Source organism: Anneissia japonica, unplaced genomic scaffold, assembly GCF_011630105.1.
Source record: "Anneissia japonica isolate Jap-2015-1 unplaced genomic scaffold, ASM1163010v1 scaffold4054_len1135799_cov195, whole genome shotgun sequence".
In the NCBI taxonomy this organism is placed as follows: domain Eukaryota; kingdom Metazoa; phylum Echinodermata; class Crinoidea; order Comatulida; family Comatulidae; genus Anneissia; species Anneissia japonica.
The window spans coordinates 121057-131548 of NW_022694605.1; the positions used below are offsets into that span (position 1 = coordinate 121057).

At 35.8% G+C, this 10492-nt stretch overlaps 1 long non-coding RNA gene across 2 annotated transcripts in view; it reads right to left on the reverse strand.

The window, feature by feature from the left end:
* Positions 1 to 433: 433 nt before the first annotated feature.
* The window catches only part of LOC117101093, a 23086-nt gene continuing 13027 nt past the window's right edge, over positions 434 to 10492 (reverse strand). The window contains exons 2-3 of one of the 2 annotated variants that reach the window (XR_004444230.1): positions 8097 to 9785; positions 434 to 616 (exon numbers count right to left, since the gene is read on the reverse strand). This is a non-coding gene — a long non-coding RNA (uncharacterized LOC117101093). Of the gene's footprint in view, positions 617 to 6855; positions 7124 to 8096; positions 9786 to 10492 lie in introns of those variants that run through there. The other variant, XR_004444229.1, reaches the window with a different exon arrangement.

Sequence of the window (10492 nt, forward strand, 5' to 3'; positions counted from 1 at the left end):
GCCAACCAATCTGCATTAAAATACCGTTGGTGGCGTATCAGCAAGCAAGGCTTTTGCTTGGAACATGCTTACAGTATTTCTTGGTTAGAAAACTGACTGAATCATTACATCGCCCTTCGGATGTGACGTCAAAGCCGTTCGCCCAAAAGTACACCAAATGTAGCACTTCAAAGATTATGTTGAGATACCGGTATTAACACAAGCTTTCGTTTATACAATACATTTTGGGTGATTAAAGAATTCATATACGAACGTAAACTCTGTTTAGGTCTACTATTCAGCAAAAAAAAAGAGGAGATTGACTCAAATGGTACCTCCCAGTTCGACCATATTCACTTCCAGTCTAGTCCGTGTAGAGGGAATTCTCCCACGAGAGTCTTCATGCCCGACCAATTTGCTTCCTGTTATGGCTGTGTAGGGGGTTGTCCCAAAAGGTTCACAGCCTGACCAATTCCCTTCCTGTCTAGTCCAAGAGAGTTTTCCAGTCTTATCAATTTACTTACTGTCATGTCCGCGTAGATTGTCCCACAGGGTGTCTCCAAGCCTCACCAATTCCTTTCCTGTCTAGTCCATATAGGGCGGATTGTCCCACAGGGAGTCAATGGCAGTCAGTTACCTAAACATAAAATAGGACTGACTATAGGCCTTTGTTGAATAAGAGAAGTTCAACGTTGTTACAACCTCTAATGTAGAAAACAACAGCTAATGTAGTAACAACCGTTAATATAGCACACTCCACAGCTTATGTAGCAAAACCCCCCACTAACGTAGAAACGCCAACAGCTTATGTAGTAATAAGAAAATCAACCCCAGCTAATGTAGAACGCACAACAGCTTATGTAGAATATAGTATAAAATCCTATATGAAAGGAAGCCATAATTGAGGTACCAGCTTTAAACTATTACGTCCTTAAATTAAATGGGCAGATCTGGGTTCACATTTGGTGGAGGGGGGAGGTCACATTCTTTCATAAAAATCCCCAAAAAGAAAGGGGGTCCGGGTCCTCCCCGGGAAAATTTTGTTACCTAGATGCAGAAAATGAGCTTTCCCCACTTCTAAGTTCTTCAAAATTCATTCTTGTAAGCGGTCAGGTAAACTTGCTCATTCTTATTACAGTAAACAGGCCTATTTATGTGTGTATACGGACATTGCAAACGAATTCTTTCTTCCATGAATCGATTAACTCCAAATATAACGGGAGGTCGGGGCCCTTCCTCGGAAAAATGTTGATTCCTAGATGGCGAGAAATGAGTTTTTCCCGAGTGTCTTTTAATGACTTTTAAGTTTTTCAAAATTAAAGGTTTTTCCCTTTTGGTGAACGGTCATGTAAAATTTTCTCATTCTTATTACAGTAAATAGGCCTATTATGTGTTTACTAGTATACGCAGATAAAAAAATGAGTAGATACGTATTATTTTTTCCATGAATCAATGAACCCCAAAAAGGAAGGAGGGTTGAGGGTCCTTCCCCGGAAAAATTTTGATTCCTAGATGGCTGGAAATGAGCTTTCCCGATTTCTAATTTTTCCATTGTAACAAAAAAGAAATTCAGCTCACGTGTCCTGAAAAGGTACGCCTATAATTTTTTTTTTTATAATCAAACTGCAAAAACGAACTTGACTTACTTTATCATTTTTAATCTGAGACTGAACATGATGAAGTAATTTGGTTTATATATATATATATATATATATATGTATATATATGATATATATATATGTAATATATAATATATATATACATACATATATACATACACACAAATATATATACATATATATGCATATATATGTATATATATACACATATACATATACATATATATATACATATACATATATATAATATATCCGAGTGCTCAATGGTAATTAAACCAGAGCGAATTAAAACAAAAATAAGAGGTTCAACAGTAGGTAAATTTGACATTTTATATATATATATTCTACATACATATATATATATATATATATACATATATATATATACATACATACATATATATATACATATACATACATATATATACACACATATACTGTATATACATATATATACATATACATAGATATATAAGTATATAACAGCTTATATATATATATATATATATATATATATATATACATACATATACATATACCGTAATATATATATATATATATATATATATATATATACATATAATATATATATGAAATAGCGACCGATTAACGGACAGACTGACCGATCCACCTACTGATGAATGGCAAACTGCACTAACAAACGGCCTGCTAAATTTGAAACCAATAAGAATAACAGAAATTGGAAAAACATATTATGTTAAATGTAATGGGGAACTACCGATTGCGACATGAACACTGTGAGACCATTATTAAGCCTTACTGATTAGTGGTTACCGAGATGAGCACCCGATATTATATAGGCAGGTGGCCATTTTTCTAAAAAGTACCCTCACAGATTTACTTCTCATTAGGAAAGGTGCAGATGTGCAGACAACCTGATTTTAGTTCCCCGCATGTTTTTCAGCTAATGGTATTATATCATTGCAATATTCTACATTAGCTGGCCATAGTAGTTACATTAGCTGTGAGGCAATTTTTGTTACTAGCTGTTGAGCGTTCTACATTAGCTGGGGTTGATTTTCTTATTACTACATAAGGTGTTGGGGTTTCTACGTAATTAATAAGGGGTTTTACTACATAAGCTGTGGAGTGTGCTACATTAACGGTTGTTACTACATTAGCAGTTGTTTTCTACATTTAGCGACTGTAGCAAACGTGATTGCAGAACGTTATACCGCTGTATGTTAATTTTAAACATGATCTCTCTATAATGAGTACATCACTAACCTTCATTCAAGTTTGTAAATTAACCAAACGACTGATGAGTGATGAGGCAAGTAGTAATTAATGAGCAAAGATCGCCATATTTAAACTAATTAAAGTCACCTAATGAAGCGATCACTCGAAATCATAACATTGAGGCACTGTACTATTCCAATCGCTTTCCATTTTATGAATGGCATATGAATTGCTCTGTTAAACCTTAATTTAACATAGACGATTATAATTTATATTATATAAATGAAATATAGACCCTATTTAATGTTAATCCTACTTTCCAAAAGTATATGGCCAGACATGCCTACAAAACTACAAAATAGTAAGGCGGACTGGGACCCTTCGGATATATTTGGTAATGGTAATGGTGGGATATTTGTAGTGCGCCTTCCACAATAAAATCGTCTCAAGGCGCCGAAAAAAGGTAGGACCAAGAATTTTTAAAAATTAATTTATATTATATCTTATATTAAAGAGCCTATATTAATCAGAATATTTTTTTTATTTTATTTATTATAAGTTAAATAAATATAAATAAATGAATAAAGTAAATAAATAAACAAATAGAAAATAAATAAATAAATAAATAATTGGTAAATTAAGCCTTCAAAAACAGGCAGACCAAGAATGGAAAAAACCAAGCAGCAACATGGAAAATGCGCACTCCTGTTGTTGAGACGGCGTCACCACCACTACCACGTACACGCAGGTACTCCGGCGACAGTATGCTGGGCTCCGGTAGCTTCCACCTTGGATAAGCCTCGGCTCTACTACCGTGCACTGCTAAGGTGGCGACGCCGGCTCAAGTAAGGGAGTTGCGACTTTAATGAACAAAAAACAAAACACTTAAATACTCTTAAACTACAAAAATTGTAAAAAGATAAACTTAAAAAAGGTGGGTTTTAAGTTTCTTCTTAAATGTATGAACGGAAGTTGCTTCACGGATAGAGGCTGGTAGGGTGTTCCAAAGTCTTGGTGCAGCGACAGAAAAAGCCCTATCACCAAGTTTTGAGTCGCTATGCTGGAACGGAGAGTATGAATCTATTGGTCGTTGATCTAATTTCATGAGTCCAATATTGATGAAATATGGAATAGATGCAATCCTGAGAGCTAAGTTTAAATCTAAGAATAATAAGTGGGTTTATACATCAGATTTGCTCAAATATGTACTAAAAAGAGTCGACATTATGTCAAGTCTAAAGCCAAGGTTTCGGGGCCGAGGAAGAATACATAAAGAGATTCATTATAGTGTTTCTGTCAATTTATTTAAGATGTTAATTTTGTACCTAATAGTTTTATTTATTTTTCGAATATGAGCCGTTTGTTTCACATTATTACAGGAAGGATTTCCTGTTAGCATGAAAATTCCTTTTATCACTACACCAGGGATAATACTAAATTACATAGTGCACGAGTGCCGTTCGAACAACTCTTTTTCAAAATTCTATTATTGTTGAAGCAGCAAGACTATGAAACTCTATTCAGCTGACAGCCCGAGGTGTTTATATGATGATAAAAAAATGTTGAAAAATGAATAACATATAAATTAAACGATATGACATGACTTTAGTGTTTTGTTTATTTCATTTTAATTTATATTTTTTACTATTTATTTAGTTTTTTATAATAATTTTTAACGTATTATAAATGTTTACCTCTTATACACATCTAGATGTGTATAAGAGACAGCAGACTGACCGATCCACCTACTGATGAGAAATGAAGAAAAAAACTCACTTAATAGAACGTGCCAATTAGGTCCATACGCTGTAATATCTGTCTCTTATACACATCTAGATGTGTATAAGAGACAGGGCCTATATATAACATAATACATACATAGGCTTCTTACATTATATATACCGTAACATTTTAATGCTTATAGAATTATATACAAGCATAAACAGAGAGATTGAAATAATTCTCAATTTTTATATCATGTTTACTATAACTTCCGCTGCGATAATTCAGTGTTCTCTCGGGGCGTATATCAGGAGTGTGAGGTGTGTATGGGGGGGGGGGTGATCAGACTGGCTTAATCTACCAACAGTTTTCCAAAAATCTAGAGCTATGACACTAGCCTTGACTGTGATGAGAGGTTGCAGGTTCAACTCCCGCCTGAAGCACTTCTAATGCGACATAACAAAGCAATTCTATTTTTCTGACATTTCACTAGGAAAATTCACAAATTCACTACAGTTTCTAACAAAGTTAAGATTCTTGAAAGGAAAATAAGAATTATTGTCTGGCAAATGTCCGTTCTTATTTCACTTGAAGGCTAATAACGTAAATATACAAAGTAAGTAATTTATTGATTTTTACGAGATCACTTCAACCCTAACCTTAAAGGTGGGCAAATTCTACTCTTAAACTAGACAATGATGTGTCATTGTTATAAATGAATTATAGTACGTAGGATTACCGTAATATATTTGTAGTTCCCTTTTTTTTAATCACAGGCCTATAGTAAATATTGTCGTTAGTTCTGTTTAATCATTGTATTCGTTGGCAAGATGACGTCACGATGTCGCCATTCGATTCATCATTCTACACAGCTAGTATATGTTATAGTTTTTTTCAATGTAAGACTATGTACAGTAAGTAAGGATGGGATTTCATAGCACTATTCTTCACAAAAAGGATAACCCACACCCCTTCAGGTGGATGTGGTGTATACTGGAACACGAGAGTAACCCCTGCTAAGTGGCATCGCCAATGAAGGGCAATTGCTTCCCCTACCCCTGCCGTACGTGAACCCCTGATATCGTCAGACGAATTATTTTTCTGATCTGAATCAAAGTATGATTGGGGTTCCTAATATAGTGATCTAAAACACAATGTTTACCAACAAAACATTTAGAAGGCTGGAACCCTTATGTAAAGCCACCACTGAACGCTGTTTCGGGTTATGTGCACACGATCCTTGTGCACTGGGCCTACGTTATCCACGTGAAAAGACTTAAAGTGGTTCAAGTATTGCACCCTGAGCGAAGAGTGAGATTGTCGCCCATAAGCTACAAAAAACGAATATCAACATAATAACTACACGAACAGCCCCTTTACCGACTGGCCAAGTTAATATTCAAATCATTTTTTTTTCTCCAGCGAACTTCAGGTGATTAATAATGCGCACGTCCTTCAAGAAATCCTGCTCGTGGTGCGATTTTTATTTTGAAAATCGAAAAATTGTAATTATACTTTTCAAGTTTATTTATTAATGATATAATCAATCGAAATAAATGACCGATTAACCTAAAATGCTGAGCCCAGAGCAAAAGAATATATGTAAATAAAATAATGCAATTTGTGTACAATTTAAAGAGGTTTTTCAATCTATTCAACTCGATAACACGTCAATCCACACTATGTCATCGTGATGTCATAATAAGGATAATTTCCCTTTTGGCTGAAATCCACAAGCAAGCACGAACAGTACAAAGCACATGTTTAAAACCTTCTTATTGGTTATGCGATGGATATTCATATGTTCACTTTGTTGCTATATTCATTTTATATTTCTATCTGATTTGAACATTCATATAACTCTTTCTGATATCATCATATTATTTAAATAACTGCTAAAGATTTGCCAGCAAAAACATCAACTACTCGATTATTGTTTTATTAAGAACTAGCTGCCTGTAAAAGTGATTATCATTTACCATGGCAACGATAACAAACGTCATAGTGTGCACATATCAAACTACGAAATGTTCATGAAATGACATAAAATATAATCGACCACTCGCTGGTAATGTACAGTGTGGCTCTCTACTCAGTGATTTTGACAGCAAAAAAATGTCTCATATGAATATTGAGCTCAAATATTGCAAGTGTGTTTATTATACGCATACTATGTATTGAATGTATGAACAGATTTATTTAAGATTGAACGTTAGTTTAGAAATATTGGTTATGAAACGTCTGTAAGACATGCATTTATTTACATGGGCAGCTTCAATTTAATGAGTTAGATGTGCATTGAATTGAATTAGTATTGTAATTCATTATTAACCACATTCATTACCAATAACTTCATTATCATTATATTAATTTTTGGCATTTTCAGTACTGTAGACAACAATAGGTAGAATAAAAAGTGCCGATGATATTCTCAAAAAACCCCCAACATATTGTTGTTGCTGCCAAGCCTAACTGGAAAACAGTCAGTCGGAAGGGTGTAGGACTGTTATGGTTCATTTCCAAACATCTCAACCTTACGAATTTTAGTTGGTAAAATGATAACGGAAACAAATGTTGTACTGGCTCCATCCATAGGCCTATACCTATGTGATAGGGAAACAAAAGCATAGCAACATTCAATTTTTATTATGCTTGTACCATATAACTGCTAGTGAACAAAGCCGAGTTACTCAGCATCATGATGCAACAATTTTTCTTGGCTTATTCATTTTTCTTCAGTCTAGTAACCAAGCTTCTTAAAGGGGGTTACCAGGAAGAGGCAGTAGTCATGGCGGGAACCTATAATAAGCCCCCGTTGGTGGCCATGTGAAAATGTAAGCGCTCGCTCTCACGTAGTGGACTATTGCACGCATGAATAACCGAGAGGTCAAGATGGTCATGTTCACAATACAATATGGATTAGACATGTGAAATTACTTTCAGATTTTAAAGTATAAGCTACACAGCCACAAGAAAATAATAAACTGAGTATTTTTAGATTTTCATTTTCATCAAATAACGAATGACGCGATACTTACAGGATGCAATCAACTCTGTGATGCTCGCTATATAAACATTTTAGACGTAAGGAAAAATCCCAGTGTCTGCTCGATTTGAACTCTAGACTCTGGGATTAGAAGGCAATCATCCTAAGTACCAAGCTACAGTTTTAATCAAAAATAAATAATTGCAATTTTGAAACTCCCAGGTTAGTGTGCGCCCTCAATATGCTACCATAAAATATAATTTTAGTGACCTAGTTATTAAAATGGGAACAATATATAACGTGATGTCATAAATTTGAAATATGCCAGAATTACAAACGCCATCATAGTGGTAGAATAATACAAATAAACATTTATAAACACGAACCAGCAGGGAGATGAAAATTCGAAATTCGAAGTCCAGCAGGGAGATGGGTTCACGATAGTACTGAAGAAGGTTGGCGCGTAGATGCGATACAAATCTATGGAATGACGTCATATTGTTCCCTAGATTGTTTAAAGAATCGTCCAGGTTAAAAACGCATCTATGTATTTGATATCAATGTATTGAAAAATCGAGCTATTAACTTACCGTATATCTCCTCAATTGGTAAAGGCATAAGTGTATCGGCGGCGGCCATTTCGTCTCAAAGATAATTATGATCGTACGCGTTGATTCCTATCGTTTTGTCGTTTGCTTACAAGTTTCTATGATGTCATATATATGACCATGACACATGGAATGGAAATTGAGTTTGTTGGAGTATATGAATCCCTGAAAAGCACACAGTCTTAAACAAACTTGAGTTAGGTATATAAACAACCGCTTTACAGGTAAGATTAATTGTTAGCAACAAAAAAAATCACACCACGAATGGTTCACCTGTGATGGATGAGATTAACTTCCACGCATACACTATATCGTGCAGTGACTGTGCACAGAGTATCAATAATAACAAAAACAACGTGTTTAAAATGTCACACGCACGTAACTATGTGGTATCAACACGTAATATATCTCCAACTGATTGCGTGAGTAGATGTTCTGCGTAAAAAAATTTCCAAATCTTTTCCAGAAAAAAATATCGACGGTTGCCAATTTGGGTTTGTTTCAACTAAATAAAACGTGATGACTTTGTCGCTTTTGAATAGAGCAAGTTATTCAGTTGGTTTGACTTGTAATCAAGCAAAGCTAATAAATTTTGTATTGTTGAGCGCCGGTTCGATATAAACAGCCAGTGAGTCAGATCATCAGTCAACGTAGCCCAACTATCTCCTGTGAAAATTATCGCCCAATTACGAGCGAGATTTCAGAGTGGCTAGCGGTTGAAAGTGGCATTTATTGGCAGATGAGTAAAGTGCAAAACATTAAGACGGCGAAGTAAATGTTTCCAAGCGTAAGACCACTACACTGTCACACGTGTTCGTGGTTCTGCCTCAGCTTCTTGCCAATTCAGACTGTATTCTTGGAGAAAACAAAGGATGTACAATGATCATGTTGAGTAGTCACGCGAATGCAAGGTCCAGTATTAAGGATCACGTTAGTCATCTTCCTGCCCTCATTCACATTCGCTGGCGCAAAGGACGTTGACTCGTCCCAGGCACTCGGTTGTAATGGCTTAAGCCCTGTAGAAGTAAAGTTTTCAACTAGCTTTCCGGTTGGTACAACTCATCTAAGAACCACCTGCTATCGTAATGTCATGACATCTTTTCACCGAATACACTTTTGAAGCGTCAAACCCCCAACTCTACTAGATGCAGCTGAAATCAAAATATGTATTCCCAGTTTTCGATATAGCAAAGCACCGAATCTGCGAAACGCTTAACCGTCCTTGTGTGATGTTATTTCAACATCAGATTGAACTCAGAGCATAAGATAATCAGTGGGTTTTCCCTTACATCAATGAACCGAGAGAGATACAATACCTCGTTGCTAGTTCATTACTGATTTTCATATTTGTGGCAAAACGTCACACTGCGTAAAGTACCCTGTGGGCGTTTCTATAGGTCACATGTTTAAAAAATCGTCGACTTATGCTTGTACACGATTCCGCGCGCAGTCGGTGGTCGTCGTCACTAAACTGTCTGAGGAATACTCACGACGGCTGGTTTTAAAATACACTTCGATCAAAATTATATGCAAAATAATTGATCTGTTGCATTTATGATTAAATTCCTCAATGCACATGTGCGTCAAACTGTCCTAAATCAACGAAGGTGTCGATGAAGCGTTATTATTATCACACAGTAATTCCCTCACTTAAAATGTACATCAAAGAAGCTGGAAAATAAATAGAGTGATTACCGAGCTATTTGAAATAAAGCTAAGAGCAGAAGAGATGATGGGTAATTTACATCGATATCTTTTACACAACCATTAAACGTCCTTCCTTACTATGATTACCTAATATAATTGCATTCGATATAAATGAAGACGTGACAACAAAAGCGTTGCAAAGCAATCGAAAACACCTTGAAATCAATTACGTTTTGTAATTTATGTATTTAATTGTTTTTAACTTTCTTTCTCATGGAGGTAGGGTTATGATGATCCATTTTGTTCGTTAAATGATGACCCAAACATTGTATCACGTATAGGCCTATCGGTCCCTCGCTCTCTCAGTTGAATTATATTTAATCATAAATTGATTTATATTTACGACAGGCAATGTCAAAAACGTTACCGTAAAATTAGACGCGACCATACGTATTTTAATTAGACCACAATTCCGATATGGGGCACTCGATAGGCCTATATATAGTTTCTTCTATTAGGCATGTGTGTGTGTGTGTGTCAAATACTTGTGCTGTACCCGCATATGTAGCGTGTGAAATTAATTGCCTCCAATCGGGTTCGAATTTCAAACGAAACCTCAGAAAGCATGGAGACACGTTTAAAAATTGTACACACACACCCACACCCCCCCCCCCCCCCCCCCCCCCCCCCACCCACCCCCCCCCACCCCCCCCTCCCCCCACCCACACCCA